Source organism: Jaculus jaculus, chromosome 6, assembly GCF_020740685.1.
Source record: "Jaculus jaculus isolate mJacJac1 chromosome 6, mJacJac1.mat.Y.cur, whole genome shotgun sequence".
Taxonomy (NCBI): Eukaryota; Metazoa; Chordata; class Mammalia; order Rodentia; family Dipodidae; genus Jaculus; species Jaculus jaculus.
In genome coordinates, this window is record NC_059107.1 from 76,472,644 (window position 1) to 76,490,124 (window position 17,481).

The 17,481-nt window shown below is 43.0% G+C and overlaps 1 protein-coding gene across 3 annotated transcripts in view; it reads right to left on the reverse strand.

Annotated features, from left to right (window-relative positions):
- Positions 1–4,157, reverse strand: part of Mtr (5-methyltetrahydrofolate-homocysteine methyltransferase) — a 161,761-nt gene extending 157,604 nt beyond the window's left edge. For 2 of the 3 annotated variants that reach the window (XM_045151421.1, XM_004662193.2), the window contains exon 1: positions 4,007–4,157. The gene's annotated coding sequence lies outside the window, so the exon portion shown is untranslated. Of the gene's footprint in view, positions 1–3,814; positions 3,929–4,006 lie in introns of those variants that run through there. The other variant, XM_045151420.1, reaches the window with a different exon arrangement.
- Positions 4,158–17,481: the final 13,324 nt, after the last annotated feature.

Below are 17,481 nucleotides of genomic sequence, written 5' to 3' on the forward strand. Positions count from 1 at the left end.
AAGGGGTTTGAGGAAGTTAAAACCTAACTGAAAATACAACACAAATGAAGAAGCAAGAATACCTGTCATTTCTAAGCCACAAGCCTGGCTTAAGAATTCCTTGAAAGCCTTAGACTTACTGTCTACGGAGAAAAGCCCTAGAGTGAGGGGAATGGACTAGATCCAAAAATTAAACAGCTTTTCAACATTTTCCGTAAAAAGATCATTCACTAGTGAGCTATTCAAAATTTTTAGAGGCATTTTGCTTCTGACAGTAATTCCTATTAAGGAAGGAGAAATTACTCTTCTTTTTAAAAATACCTTATTTATTTATTTGAAAGTGAGAGAGGGGCAGACATACAGAGAAAGAAAGAGAATGGGTGTGCCAGGGCCTCCAGCCACTGCAAACAAATTCCAGACACATGTGCCACCTTATATGTCTGGCTTACATGGGTCCTGGAGAATTTAAAGAAGGTCCTTTAGCTTTACAGGCAAACACCTTGTGGTGGTTTGAGTCAGATGTTCCCCATAAACTTAGGAATTCTGAATGCTAGGTTCCCAGCTGATGGAGATTTGGGAATTAACACCTCTTGGAGTCAGTATATTGTGGGCTTATGGGTATCATAGCTGATTTCCCCTTGCCAGTGTTTGGCACACTCTCCTGTTGCTATTGTCCACCTTATGTTGGCCAGGGGGTGATATCCACCCTCTGCTCATGCCATTGTTTCCCCCTGCCATCATGGAGTTTCTCCTTGAGTCTATAAGCCAAAATAACCCCTTTTTTCACAAAAGCTGCTCTTGGTCACGTGATTTCTGCCAGCAATGTGAACCTGAATGCAACAGTAAAGTTGGTACCAGAGCAGTAGAACTGCTGATAGACACCTGTGTGGCTCTGGCCTTTTGGAGTTGATTTTCAAGAGAAATGTGGAAAGATTTGAAACCTTGGCCTAAGAGATGCCTTGCAAAGCTGTAAGTACAGCATGATGGACTATTCTGGTCAGAGTTGAAAGACCTGAAATGCAGTAAAAACTATGGACTGTGAGGTTTGGCTTGTGAGGGTGGGAAAGAGCATTGCCTGGGCTGGGCAGTTTGCATAAGAAGCTTGCTGTTATACCCATGTCCTGAGAAGTTGTGCAGGGTTGCATTGCATAGAAATGGACTGATGTGAGCAGAGAGATAAAGCACAGAAAAAAAATGAAATCTTTGGGTGAAATCACTGCCAATTCAGCTGCAATTGAGAGACTACAACCATTGAGATTGGACAAGCTGACCTGCATTGGAACCACAAAAAGAATGCAGTCTTTTGAAGGTGCCTGAATGCTTAAGAAGTGTCCTGTTCGTCAAAGTCTGCTTTAGTCCCCTCTGGATTAACAAACTGGCACCCTATCTGGTATTATAGAGTATAAAAAATGCAAGAAAGAGAAGGTCATTGAGTTTGCAACACGGTCTTGTGTTTTGAATGGTCATGGGCGGTGTAAAGCAGGTTTGCTGGATACCTTCATGGAGACCCAATGGAGCTGTGAGGATGGAGAGTGGGTTGCAGTGGAGACCCAGTATGGATGTCAGGACCACAGGATGGCTGCTAAAGAGAGCTGCCAGCCCCGATAAAGTTTTCCAGGACTGTGAGTAGCCTACCTGGATGTTGCCGGTTAGAATTATCAGACTTGGAGACTTTTCACTGACTAGAGTTTTTTGACTTCAAACTATAGAGTTTTATGTTTGCCCTGTTTAAATCTTTTATTAGTTGACTATTTCTTTGCCATTCCCAGTGCTTTCTTTTGCAGAATGAGTGTTTATTCTAGGCCATTATGGGTTTTGGGGGGATTTTTTTTTTTTTTTTTTTTTTTGGTATTGTGGCTCAGTTAAAAGATCTTGGACGGGCTGGAGAGATGGCTTAGCGGTTAAGTGCTTGCCTGTGAAGCCTAAGGACCCTGGTTCGAGGCTTGATTCTCCAGGACCCACGTTAGCCAGATGCACAAGGGGGCGCACGCATATGGAGTTTGTTTGCAGTGGCTGGAGGCCCTGGCGTGCCCATTCTCTCTCTCTGCCTCTTCCTCTTCCTCTGTCTGTCACTGTCAAATAAATAAATAAAAATAAACAAATATATATATATATATATCTTGGACTATGGGAATGTTTGAACATCATTAGGATTGATTAAAAACCCTTGGGACTTTTAAAGTTTGACCAAATACATTGTAACTTATATCATGTATGGGTATCAGTTTATGGAGGCCAGGTGCAGAATGTGGTGGTTTGATTCAGGTGTCCTCCATAACTTAGGTATTCTGAATGTTAGGTTCCCAGCTGATGGAGATTTGGGAATTAACGCCTCCTGGAGGGAGTATACTGTTGGGAAATGGGCTCATGGGTGGTACAGCCAGTGTCCCCTTGCCAGTGTTTGGCACACTCTCCTGTTGCTATTGCCCATCTTAAGTTGGCCAGGGGGCGTTGTCCACTCTGTTCATGCCATTGTTTTCCCCTGCCATCATGGAGCTTCCCCTCAAGTCTGTAAGCCAAAATAACCCATTTTTTTCCCCAAGATGCTCTTGGTTGGGTGATTTCTGCTAGTAATGCAAAACTGGCTGCAACACACCTTAACCGCTAAGCCATCTCTCCAGCCCACTCTTCCTTTCTTAAATTAAGTAGAGATGACTATACCCCATCCCATCTCTGCCCACTGAGTACAAGGAGGTGGAGACTGGGGACCCGTTAAGATAGTAAAACCACACTGAAGTTTACAGAGTGATAAATACAGGCAGAAATTAACAATTTCCTGCTGCTTGGTTGTCTTTGTTGCCTTACTTATCTCCAAGCACCTGAACATTCTCTGGCAACAGATGTCCAGCAAATACTTACTGAAGACTGTTACATCATGCAAAACTTGAATTGAGCCCTGCTGGAGCCCTAAGATGCTAGCCAAATAACCATGTAATACAGTTATCAGAGAGCTATTATCTTACTATACAGCAACAGTGATATGTCCTTAGTCAGTCTAGTTTCAAGAACAAGTCTACAAGTCCCAAATGTCGAGGCTCTAATATCAATATATTGGGCCACTAGCTAACCTCTTATAACTCTCTTCTGGGCTAACAGTTTAATATGCACCCTCTTTCTGAGGTTGAACATCCTCACATTGTCATACCATAGTCATTGTTCTATCTTTATTGCCAATTCTCTTGCTTCTACATCTCTTACCATGTACCTCATACGTTTTATGGATGTATTTCCCCACATTTATTTTTATTTTGTTGAGACAGGGTCTCATGTAGCCCAGAGTGGGCTCAAACACACTATGTAGCTAAGGAGGACCATGAACTTCTAAGTCTCCAGCCTCCACCACCCTCCACAAGTGCTAAGAGTACAGGTGCATGCCATTTGCTGACAATTGGCTTCCACCGCAAAATAGGTTTTTAATATTTTTATTTATTTGAGAGAGAAAAGAGTATAGGCCTGCCAGGGCCTCTTGCAGGTGCAAATACTGGATGCATGCACCACTTTTTGCATCTGGCTTTTCGTGGATACTGAGGAATCGACCCAGGGCCAACTGGCTTTGTAAACAAGTGCTTTTGACAGCTAAGCCTTCTCCGTAGCTCTTACCCACAAATCTTAAGACATCTATAGATTCATTATAAAACTGAAATCACCATCTCTTGTGCTCAACTAGCCTTTTCTCGTTGCTGAATCCAGAATCACAGAACTAGAAACACTTGAGATGCCGACTCCTTATCCCATTTCCCTGGGCTGCCTTATCTGCCAGCACGTGACCTTTCTCTGGAAGTATACGTCTCACAAGTAGTTACTGAAAAAGAACGTTACATCATGCAACATTTACCCGGGACCCTGCTGGACTACTCCGCAAGGAGTGCTGCGTCGGGCGGCTGCGACGTCGTCCCCGCGGGGAAGGAGCGCCTGGCGGAAACGGCGGTTCTCGCCGGCGGAGGCGGACACGCACAGGCTACGAGGGAGGGAGGGAGGGAGGGAGCGTGGCGGACAGCCAGCCGCGCGGAGGGCCTCGCGGCGTTACCGAGTTGCGACTGCGCAGGCGACACGCGACTCGTCCTCGGACCCAGGACGCGGAACAGAAGGCGAGTCCTCCACAGTAACGGCCGCAGGGGACGCGAGCCAGCGCGGGCCGGACGAGCTCAGGATCTGGGGCGTGGGCCAGGAGCCGCCACGCGAGGCCTGGGGGTAAGGAGGGAAACCGGCTTCCTCTCAGCAGGGCAGGAACCTCCCTGGGAGGAGGGCCGGATACCGGAGTTGGCTCAATCTAGCCTCCGGCGCGAGGGCCCGCCTCCTCCTCCGGCCTGTGATTGGGCTTCGCGATCTCCACGCCGCTGTGGATTGGTTGCCTGTACCACCCAGTCGTCTGAGGCTTTGCCCTTTGGCCCTCTGGGAAACGTAGTGCTGGCGACCAGATCCCACTGAAGGCCTGAGCATCTGTATGTTGGGATCCGGAAGTACTGTTCAGTGGCTGCTCCAACTTCAAGTGAAGGGTTGGAGACTGTGGCATTAGCCCACACCAACTGTGAGATGTCAAGAGTCAGGAATTTGGAGTTAGAAGACCAACCCTACCTCCTATTTGCTGGCTCTGAGTAATATACATTACCTTTTAAATCTCCATGGACCATAAGCAGGAAATGCTAGAGTGGAAAGGATTACTATTGTATAGAATTGCAATATAGAATAAGATCCTACAACTGTACTATGAAAACACTAAGGACTGGGAAGATGGCTTAGCTGTTAAAGGTGCTTGCTCACAAAGCCTGATAGGCTGAGGTTCAGTTCCCTAGTACCCATATAAACCCAGAGTCACAATATGCTGCTTCAGTCTAGAATTTCTTTGTAGTGGCTAGAGGCCCTGGCACATCCATATTTGCTCAAACTCTCTCTCTCTCTCTCTCTCTCTAATAAATAAATCTAAGTTTAATTGACTTTTTTAAATTTAAGTTTTTAAAAAGGAAAACACATCATATGCATACACACACACACACACACACACACATACACATACATATATATATATATGGTTACATATTAACAGTAACCATTAGCATACAAACTTAGATTTGTACAGAAACAAGCTGTGGGCTTAGGGAAAGGACGTTACACGTCATTAGAAAATTAGGCACACACAGGGGCTGGAGAGATGGCTTAACCATTAAGCGCTTGCCTGTGAAGCCTAAGGACCCCAGTTCCTGGCTCAGGTCCCCAGATCCCACGTTAGCCAGATGCACAAGGGGGCGCACGCGTCTGGAGTTTGTTTGCAGTGGCTGGAAGCCCTGCCGATTCTCTCTCTCTCCATCTGTCTTTCTCTCTGTGTCTGTCACTCTCAAATAAATAAATAATTAATGAACAAAAAAAGTTTAAAAAACAAAATTAGGCACACAGAAAATCTTGAAGTGTAGCACGTAGAAACCTGTAATACTCTAAGGCAAACAAAGTGAAAGGCCCAAGAATTCAGAAGCTCAGAAATACTATCACGCTCCAAGGGGCGCTTTAGCGGGCTCCCTGCATACCTCAAACTTCAGGCTTTACTCTCTGTTGGAAGCAAGTAAAGAATCCCTCTTCTCATTATATCAGAGCCCACTCCTAATATAAAACTAGGTAAAAGGGCATGAGATAGCCCTCAAGGATGGGAAATGAGTAATGAAGTGAACCACTTATTTGGTTTCTGTAAATAGCCTGCACTATAAGCCTTACACTATAAGCCTTAATAGCCCACACTGTTAGCCTTAGTAGCTCACACCATAAGCTGTAGCAGCCTGCCTCAGACCACCAAGGTCATAGGAGGCTGATACCATACTCTGCTACCCCCACCTAAGGAATTACACAAGTGCTGACCTCCAAGGTCATAGGAGACTGGAACCACACTCTGCTACTCCCACCCAAGGACCTGCGCAAATGCTGACCACCAAGGTCATAAACTAATTGGCTTAGAAACTATGGGGTGGCACCAACTGACTGGCTAACACCCTGCGGGGCTCCTAATATTAGAAAATGATTGGTCTAAGACAAGGCTTTGTTAAAAACCCTATAAAAACTGTCCTGTTCCTGCATTCGGGGCTCTGCAGTCCTCTACCCCTGTGAGGTGTACAACTGTGGGCCCCAGCGCGCTTGGAATAAAATCCTCTTGCAGTTTGCATCAAGACCGCTTCTCGTGAGTGATTTGGGGTGTCACCTTATCCGGGCAGAGCGTGGGGGCCCCCTGCGGGGGTTTTTTCCTACAAAAGCAGCTAGATCTAAAAGGAACAGTTTGTCCACATTAATCAGGGGAAGTTTCTTTGAGTTTAAACCTTGAGTAAAAGACACCACTCTTTTTCTAAAACAGTATCTCACTAGGAAATATGATTTGGCTGGCATCCAATTTGTCATCCTCTTGCATCAGCTTGCAGATAAGACCTGCAAAACAGCATTTTCAATAATTTGAAAACAAAGCCTGGGGATATGGTTCAGCAGTTAAAAGTGCTAGCTTGCAAAGCCTGACAAGCCTGGGTTTGATTCCCCAGTACCAACATAAAGCCAGATGTAAAAAGTGATACAAGGATACAATGAAATTTGCCCAATCGTGTTCATCCCCCCTTCCTCCCTCCTTCTCTCTCTCTCTCTCTCTTTTTCTCTCTCTGTCTCTCATTAGAAATAAATTTTTAAAAATTTAAAAGACGTTGAGAACAGGAACAACTCTGTGGGTTGACCATGGTAGAAGAGAAGCAAAGAAAAGCATAGAAAAACAAGATATAGAAGGCCAGGGTACAGGTACTGTCATACCAACACTCAGGAAGTTAAGGCAGGAGGATTGTGAGTTCCCTTCCCCAAATTTCTTGTGCTGATTGGTGCTTGTGCTGGTGGTGGGGAAGAGGAGGCTATGGTTGGTAGCTCTAGTTCTCCCACTGGTCCACGTGATCCTCTTCCTCACTAGCTGCTCCTCCATTCTTCCCTGCCATCCTCCTTTCATGTCCTCCCTTCAGCAAAGCCTGATGTACATTTACTTTTGATTCCTTTTTTTAAATTTTTTTTTTTATTAATTAGTTTTGTATTCTTATTTTTTATGTCTGAGGCACTGTAGCCCAGACTATCCTGAACACACTGAGTTTCTGAGGTTGGGCTCAAACATAAGGCAATCTTTTCTCAGCCTCCTGAGTGTTGGGATGACTAGAGTCAGCTTCCATACTCAAACTCAAGTTTTAAGACTTTAAAATTTATAATGGTGACCAGACTGTTGGCTTAACAGTTAAGGCATTTGCCTGCGAAGCCCAAGGACCCACATTCAACTTTGCGGATAACCAGATAGCCAGATGCATACTGAGGCAAGAACAAGGTCACACATGCCCACTAGGTGGTGCAAGCATCTGTAGTTCAATGTCAGTGGCTGAAGCCCTGGAGTGCCAATTCTCTCTCCCTCTATCTGTCTGTCTCATTCTGTCTCTCTCCCTGTAAAAATAAAAATAAAATAAAAAGGGACTTCCAGTTAAGATGGCAGCATAGGAAAAAGCAGCCTAGGGGAGAAAAAGAAAAACTCAGCAAAATACATTCTTCTACTAAAAAGTGAGGTGTATAAGAAATTATCAACTGTAACAGAGAAATAGGAGAGATCCAGAGTGTCTAGAGCCCACAGAGCAGGCAGAAGTGGCTCCAGCAGCATAGGCACCAGGTCCCACAGCCACCAGGCTCAGCCTGAGCCCCAAGAAAACCCAGGAGAGGGGATTTTCCATTCATACTGGCCTGCTCACAAACTCAAGAAATGTGAAGGGAGGATGACAGGGAAGACCAGAGGAGCAGCTAGTGAGGAAGAGGATCACATGGACCAGCAGGAGAACTAGAGCTACCAACCATAGCCTCCCCTTCCCAGCCACCAGCGCAAGCACCAGTGAGCACAAGAAACTTGTGGAAGGGAGCTCACCTGCACAGCAGCCAGCACACGGCACAGGTGACCACAGCAGCAATCCAGTAACCCAGCAGGCCTACCTGAGCTCACAGTGCACCAAAGAAGGACCCAAGTTGGAATGCAGCATAACTGAGATCAAAATAATCCCAAAAGGAAAATGGGATTACACCAAGTAAGTACCCACCAAATAAACCTGGTATGTAGGCTTGAATCAGAAGTGCAAATTGTACCTTACATGTCAGGATAAATTATATGTTGCATCTGATGGATGGCCGGATTTGCCATTCTTAAATAAACTATATCTGGGACTTGTCATTTGTTGCTTCCTGATATATAGTGCCTTTGTTTCCTCTTCTCTTGTTCACTAGGGAAAGAACTCAGTTGGTCACAAGATGACTTGGAACCCTCAACAGACCAGAAATCTTAGCTTCCTAGTTGGCAGGATTAATGGTGTGGGGCAACACACACCCTAAGGGACTGTGACTTTGATAGAGAATCTGGATGTCATAATACCTATTGCTGCATAAAACTCTGTGCATTTGTCATTGACTGTGTACATTGTTTAGTTAAATTTTAGAATCCGCCTGTATTTTGCTCCACTTACCCTACTTGAATATTCTCATAGCAGGGAAACCCAACAACAAGGTTCATTTTTGTAGATACTCTGAAAATCTTAAGAGACACACCGAACACTTTAAGCTCCTCCCTTGAAGATACATTATATCACATTGATTGATATGTCTAACAATACTGTAGCTAACTAGAAAATCCAAGCATTGAATTAACCCAAGATGAAAAAATATGTACATTATAACACAAGGAACACCAAAAATCAAGACAACATAAATCCACCAAAAAGTATTAATGCATCAGAAATGACCTCCAGTGAGAATGAGTTAGAGGAAATGCCTGAGAAAAATTTCAAAACAATGATTACAAATATGCTCAAAGAAGTCAAAAGGAAATCAAAGGAATTAAAGACACAGAAAACCAATGTAATGAAATAGAGGTCAATACAAAACATAAACAAGGAACTAGAAATAATAAAAAAAAAACCAGTCTGAATTACTAGCAATAAAGAACAGTCAATAAAATTAAAAACTCTGTAGAAAATCTCACCAGTAGAATGGATGAAGGAGAGGACAGAATATCTAAACTAGAAGACCAGGTGGCAGATCTAATACAGTCCAAAAGAGTGAAAGACAAACTAATAAGAAAGTATGAATGGGAATTTCAAGATATCCGGGACACTGTGAAAAGATCAAACATAAGAATTCAGGGTAGAGAATGCCTGGGAGAATTCCGGTTAAGATGGCGGCGTAGGTACCACGCCAAAGCAGCCTAGGGGGGGAAAAGACCAAAAAAACTCAGCAAAATACAGGTTTTTACTAAAAAGTGAGGTGTATAGGAAATTGAGGCAGCAGCGGAGAAGTAGAAGAGTTAGAACATCCAGAGCCTGCACAGGCGGGAAAAGCGGCTCCAGCGGCTCAGGCAGCTCGGCCAAACGCCGCAGCCGCGGCGCAGCAGAAAACCGCCAGACCAGCTCGAGCCGCAGGAAAAGCCAGGTGCGGGATTTTCCCCTCACACCGCGCTCTCCGCAACTCGGGAAACGTGAGGGGAGAGCGGCAGCGAGCAGGTGAGGAGAAGACCGCGAGTTAGAACACGTGGAGCAGCGAGACAACCAGAGCAGCCGCGGCTCCCTCCCCTCCCCCACCGCCTGAGCCCAGCTCCAGCGAACACAGCAGCGGCCCGGGACCCGGCCACGCCAACTTGGGCTGACGGCGGTACCCAAGCAGGAGCAGAGTTCGGCAGCAACTTCAGCGGCTCCAGCACCGGTACCAGCGGCCCCAGCAGCAGCGGACCCAGGAGCGGCAGCAGCTGCAGATCCCGCAGCAGCGGCTTCGGGGGGAGCAGCGGCGGTGGTCACAGCAGCGGCAGCTTCAACAGCGGTGGTGGCTACGGTGGTGGCAGCTATGGGAGCAGCAGAGGCAGCAGCAGCGGCTCGGTTTGCCCCGCAGGAAAAGCAAGTGCCCAGCTCCAGAAATCAGAACAGCAGCCCAACGACCCAGGCAGCAACTTGACTGAGACCAAAATCACCCAAGGTAACTGGGATTGCACCAGGGAAGGGTCTCACTTGGTCACAAGCTGACTTGGATCCCTCAACAGACCAGAAATCTAAACCTCTTTGTTGATAGAAGATCTGGTCATTATAATAACTACTCTTGCATACATACTCGGGGCTGTTTTTGATTGAATGTGTACAGTGTTTAGTTAAATTTTAGAATCTACCTGTATTTTATTCCACTCAGCCTGCTTGAATACTCCTATAGCAGGGAATCTCAACCCCTAAGAACATCTTTGTAGATACTCTGAGAGTCTTAAGAGCCACACCTAATACCTTAAGGTCCTACCCTGAAAATATATTACATCAAATCAATTGATACAGCTAAGAATACACAGCTAGCTAGAAAATCCAAGCATTAACTTAATCCAAGATGCAAAAATATATACATTATAACACAAGAAACACTAAAAAGCAAGATGATATAAATCCACCTAAAAGTATTAATGCATCAGAAATGTCCTCCAGAGAGAAAGAGTTAGAGGAAATGCCTGAGAAAGAGTTCAAAAGAATAATTATAAATATGTTCAAAGAGGTCAAAGAACACATGAAAACAATCAAGGAAGAAATCAAAGAGGAAATCAAAGAGGAAATCAAAGGAATCAAAGAAGAGGCAGGACACCAATTTAATGAAATAAAGAAGGCAATACAAGACATAAATAGAGAAATAGAAATAATAAAGAAAAACCAGTCAGAATTACTGGCAATGAAGAACACAGTTAATGAAATAAAAAACTCTGTAGAAAATCTCACCAGTAGGATGGATGAGGGAGAGGACAGAATATCTAAGCTAGAAGACCAGGTGGCAGACCTAATGCAGTCCAACAAAGAGAAAGACAAACTTATAGAAAAGTATGAGTGGGAATTTCAAGATATTCGGGACACTATGAAAAGATCCAATATAAGAATTCAGGGCATAGTAGAAGGAGAAGAACTCCACTCCAGAGGCATAGTAGGCATCTTCAACAAAATCATAGAGGAAAATTTCCCCCAAATTGGGAAAGAGGTGCCAATACAGATACAGGAAGCCTTTAGAACCCCAGCCAGACAAAACCCAGAAAGAACCTCCCCTCGCCATATTATAATCAAACTTCCAAACACACAAACCAAAGAAAAATTATTGAAAGCAGTTAGAGAGAAAAATCAAGTTACCTACAAAAGCAAGCCCATCAGGATTACAGCAGATTATTCAACACAAACTTTTAAATCCAGAAGGGCTTGGAGTGATATATTCCAAGTTCTGAAAGATAACAACTGTCAACCAAGGTTACTTTATCCTGCAAAGTTATCCATTCAAATAGATGGAGAAATAAAGACATTCCATGACAAAAGCAGGTTAAAGGAGTATTTGAAGACAAAACCAGCTCTACAGAAAATACTTGATAGAATCCTCCATGCTGAACAAAAGGAAAAGCACACATATAAGGAACCTAGAAAAAACAAGCTATACTCAAATACCAGTTAACAGAAGAGAGCACAGATAGAACCAGTAACACACACACACACACACACAAAAATGGCAAACATAAATACACACCTTTCAATAATATCTCTTAATATCAACGGTCTCAATGCCCCAACGAAAAGACATAGATTTGCAGACTGGGTTAAAAAGCAGGATACTCTTCCGGTTAAGATGGCGGCGTAAGTACCACGCCAAAGCAGCCTGGGGGGGGAAAGACCAAAAAAAAACTCAGCAAAATACACACTTTTACTAAAAAGTGAGGTGTATAGGAAGTTGAGCCGGCAGCGGAGAAGTGGAAGAGTTATAGAGCATCCAGAGCCTGCACAGGCGGGAACAGCGGCTCCGGGGCGGCTCGGCTACCCGCCGCAACCGCGGAGCGGCAGAAAACCGCCGGACTCTCGGCTCGAGCCGCAGGACAAGCCAGGTGCGGGATTTTCCCCTCACACCGCGCTCTCCGCAACTCGGGAAACGTGAGGGGAGAGCGGCAGCGAGCAACGGAGGGAGGAGCAGACCGCGAGGTAAAAGCACACGTGGAGAAGCGATACAACCAGAGCAGCCGCGGCTCCCTCCCCTCCCCCGCCGCCTGAACCCAGCTCCAGCAAACACAGCAGTGGCCCGGGACCCGGCCACGCCAACTTGGGCTGACGGCGGGACCCAAGCAGGAGCAGAATTCGGCAGCAACTTCAGTGATTCCAGCACCGGTACCAGTGGCCCCAGCAGCAGCGGACCCAGGAGCGGCAGCGGTGGCAGATCCCGCAGCACTGGCTTCGGGGTGAGCAGCAGCGGTGGACATGGCAACGGCAGCTTCAGCAGCGGTGGGGGCTCCGGGGGTGGCAACTACAACAGCTGCAGAGGCGGCAGCAGCGGCTCAGTTTGCCCCGTAGGAAAAGCAAGTGCCCAGCTCCAGAAATCAGAACAGCAGCCCGACGACCCAGGCAGCAACTTGACTGAGACCACAATCACCCAAGGTAACTGGGATTGCACCAGGGAAGGGTCTCACTTGGTCACTAGCTGACTTGGATACCTCAACAGACCAGAAATCTAAACCTCTTTGTTGATAGAGGATCTGGTCATTATAATAACTACTCTTGCATACATACTCGGGGCTGTTTTTGATGGAATGGGTACAGTGTTTAGTTAAATTTTAGAATCTACCAGTATATTAGTCCACTCAGCCTGCTTGAATACTCCTAGACCAGGGAAACTCAACCCCTAAGAACATCTTTGTAGATACTCTGAGAGTCTTATGAGCCACACCTAATACCTTAAGGTCCTACCCTGAAAATATATTACATCAAATCAATTGATACAGCTAAGAATACACAGCTAGCTAGAAAATCCAAGCATTAACTTAATCCAAGATGCAAAAATATATACATTATAACACAAGAAACACTAAAAAGCAAGATGATATAAATCCACCTAAAAGTATTAATGCATCAGAAATGTCCTCCAGAGAGAAAGAGTTAGAGGAAATGCCTGAGAAAGAGTTCAAAAGAATAATTATAAATATGTTCAAAGAGGTCAAAGAACACATGGAAACAATCAAAGAAGAAATCAAAGAGGAAATCAAAGAGGAAATCAAAGGAATCAAAGAAGAGGCAGGACACCATTTTAATGAAATAAAGAAGGCAATACAAGACATAAATAGAGAAATAGAAATAATAAAGAAAAACCAGTCAGAATTACTAGCAATGAAGAACACAGTTAATGAAATTAAAAACTCTGTAGAAAATCTCACCAGTAGGATGGATGAGGGAGAGGACAGAATATCTAAGCTAGAAGATCAGGTGGCAGACCTAATGCAGTCCAACAAAGAGAAAGACAAACTTATAGAAAAGTATGAGTGGGAATTTCAAGATATTCGGGACACTATGAAAAGATCCAATATAAGAATTCATGGCATAGTAGAAGGAGAAGAACTCCACTCCAGAGGCATAGTAGGCATCTTCAACAAAATCATAGAGGAAAATTTCCCCCAAATTGGGAAAGAGGTGCCAATACAGATACAGGAAGCCTTTAGAACCCCAGCCAGACAAAACCCAGAAAGAAACTCTCCTCGCCACATTATACTCAAACTTCCAAACACACAAACCAAAGAAAAAATATTGAAAGCAGTTAGAGAGAAAAATCAAGTTACCTACAAAAGCAAGCCCATCAGGATTACAGCAGATTATTCAACACAAACTTTTAAAGCCAGAAGGGCCTGGAGTGATATATTCCAAGTTCTGAAAAATAACAACTGTCAACCAAGGTTACTTTATCCTGCAAAGTTATCCATCCAAATAGATGGAGAAATAAAGACATTCCATGACAAAAGCAGGTTAAAGGAATATCTGAAGACAAAACCAGCTCTACAGAAAATACTTGATAGAATCCTCCATGCTGAACAAAAGGAAAAGCACACATATAAGGAACCTAGAAAAAACCAGCCATACTCAAATACCAGTTAACAGAAGAGAGCACAGGTAGAACAAGTAACACACACACACACACACACAAATGGCAAACATAAATACACACCTTTCAATAATATCTCTTAATATCAACGGTCTCAATGCCCCAACGAAAAGACATAGATTTGCAGACTGGGTTAAAAAGCAGGATCCTACAATTTGTTGTCTTCAAGAAACTCACCTTTCTACAAAGGATAGACATTATCTTAGGGTGAAAGGTTGGAAGAAGGTGTTTCAAGCAAATGGGCCTGGAAAACAAGCAGGGGTTGCTATCCTAATATCAGACAGGGTGGACTTTAGTCCGAAGTTAGTCAAAAAAGATAAGGAAGGTCACTTTATATTGATTAAGGGCACACTACAACAGGAGGACATTACAATCCTAAACATATATGCACCTAACATGGGGGCTCCCAAATTCGTCAAACAAACACTATTAGAACTAAGGTCACAGATAACACCAAACACGGTGGTGGTGGGTGACTTTAACACCCCACTCTCATCAATTGACAGGTCATCCAGGGAAAGAATAAACAGAGAGGCATCTGGACTAAATGAGGTCATAGAAGGAATGGACCTAACAGATATATACAGGACATTTCATCCAAAGGCTGCAGAATATACATTCTTTTCAGCAGCACATGGAACATTCTCTAAATTAGACCATATATTAGGACACAAAGCAAATCTTAACAAATTCAGGAAAATTGAAATAATTCCTTGCATTCTATCTGACCACAATGGAATTAAACTACAAATCAGTAGCAAGAAAGGCTATAGAGCATACACAAAATCATGGAAACTAAACAATACACTACTAAATGATCAGTGGGTCAATGAAGAAATCAAAAAGGAAATCAAAAAATTTATAGAGTCAAATGATAATGAGAACCCAACATACCAAAATCTCTGGGACACAATGAAGGCAGTTCTAAGAGGTAAATTTATAGCCTTAAGTGCCTATATTAAGAAATTAGAAAAGTCGCAAGTAAACGACCTAATGCTTCGCCTTAAAGCCTTGGAAAAAGAAAAACAAGGCAAACCAAAAAGTAGTAGACGGGAAGAAATAATAAAGATTAGGGCAGAAATTAATGAAATTGAAACAAAAAGAACAATCCAAAGAATTAATGAAACAAAGAGTTGGTTCTCTGAAAGGATAAACAAGATTGATAAACCCTTAGCAAATCTGACCAAAAGAAAGAGAGAAGAGACACAAATTAATAAAATCAGAGATGAACAAGGTAATATCACAACAGATTCCAGAGAAATTCAAAAAGTTATAGGGACATACTATAAAAGCATATACTCCACAAAGTATGAAAATCTGAAAGAAATGGATGATTTCCTTGATCTATATGACCTACCTAAATTAAATCAAAATGAGATTAATCACTTAAATAGACCTATAACAAACATGGAGATCTGAGCAGTTATCAATAATCTCCCAACTAAAAAAAGCCCAGGCCCGGATGGATTCACTGCTGAATTTTACCAGACTTTTAAGGAAGAGCTAACACCATTGCTTCTTAAGCTTTTCCAGGAAATAGAAAAAGAAGGAATCCTACCAAACTCCTTCTATGAGGCCAGCATCACCCTGATACCAAAACCAGGCAAAGATAGAACAAAAAAAGAAAATTACAGACCAATCTCCCTCATGAACATAGATGCAAAAATTCTCAACAAAATATTGGCAAACAGAATACAAGAGTATATCAAAAAGATCATTCACCCTGACCAAGTAGGCTTTATCCCAGAGATGCAGGGATGGTTCAACATACGCAAATCTATAAATGTAATACATTACATAAATGGGTTGAAGGACAAAAATCACATGATCATCTCATTAGATGCAGAGAAAGCATTTGACAAAATCCAACATCCCTTCATGATAAAAGTCCTACAGAGACTGGGAATAGAAGGAACATATCTCAATATAATAAAGGCTATTTATGACAAGCCTACAGCCAACATATTACTAAATGGGGAAAAACTGGAAGCTTTTCCACTAAAATCAGGAACAAGACAAGGATGTCCACTGTCTCCACTTCTATTTAATATAGTTTTGGAAGTCTTAGCCATAGCAATAAGGCAAGAGACACACATAAAAGGGATACAAATTGGAAAGGAAGAAATCAAGTTATCATTATTTGCAGATGACATGATTCTATACATAAAGGACCCTAAAGACTCTACTAGCAAGCTGTTAGAGCTGATCAAAACCTACAGCAATGTAGCAGGATACAAAATAAATACACAGAAATCAGTAGCCTTCGTATATGCTAACAACAAACACACAGAGGATGAAATCAGAGAATCACTCCCATTCACAATTGCATCAAAAAAAATAAAATAACTTGGAATAAACCTAACTAAGGAAGTAAAGAATCTATACAATGAGAACTTTAAGACACTCAAGCGAGAAATTGCAGAAGACACTAGAAAGTGGAGAAACATCCCTTGTTCCTGGCTTGGAAGAATCAATATCGTGAAAATGGCAATCTTACCTAAAGCAATCTACACATTTAATGCAATCCCTATCAAAATTCCAAAGGCTTTCTCCATGGAAATAGAAAAAACAATCCAAAAATTCATTTGGAATCATAAAAAACCTCGAATATCTAAAATAATACTGAGCAACAAAAAAGAGGCTGGTGGTATCACCATACCTGATTTTAACCTATACTACAGAGCCATAGTAACAAAAACAGCATGGTACTGGCACAAAAACAGACATGTAGATCAGTGGAACAGAATAGAGGACCCAGATGTAAGCCCAAGTAGCTATAGCCACCTGATATTCGATAAAAATGCCAAAAATACTCATTGGAGAAGAGACAGCCTCTTCAGCAAATGGTGTTTTGAAAACTGGATAAATATCTGCAGAAGGATGAAAATAGATTCTTCTCTCTCGCCATGCACAAGAATTAAGTCCAAATGGATTAAAGACCTTAACATCAGACCGGAAACTTTGAAACTGCTAGAGGAAAAAGTAGGGGAAACCCTTCAACATATTGGTCTTGGCAAAGACTTTCTGAATACAACCCCAATTGCCCAGGCAATAAAACCACAGATTAACCACTGGGACCTAATGAAATTACAAAGATTTTGCACCGCAAAGGACACAGTGAAAAAAGCAAAGAGGCAACCTACAGAATGGGAAAAAATCTTCGCCAGCTATATATCTGATAGAGGATTAATATCTAGGATATACAAAGAACTCAAAAAGTTAACTAATAAGGAATCAAACAAGCCAATCAAAAAATGGGCTAAGGAGCTAAATAGAGAGTTCTCAAAGGAAGAAATACGAATGGCATATAAGCACCTAAAAAAATGTTCTATGTCACTAGTCATCAGGGAAATGCAGATTAAAACTACATTGAGATTCCATCTCACTCCTGTCAGATTGGCCACCATCATGAAAACAAATGATCATAAATGTTGGCGGGGATGTGGAAAAAAAGGAACCCTTCTGCACTGCTGGTGGGAATGCAATCTGGTCCAGCCATTGTGGAAAACAGTGTGGAGGTTCCTAAAGCAGCTAGAGATTGATCTACCATATGACCCAGCTATAGCACTC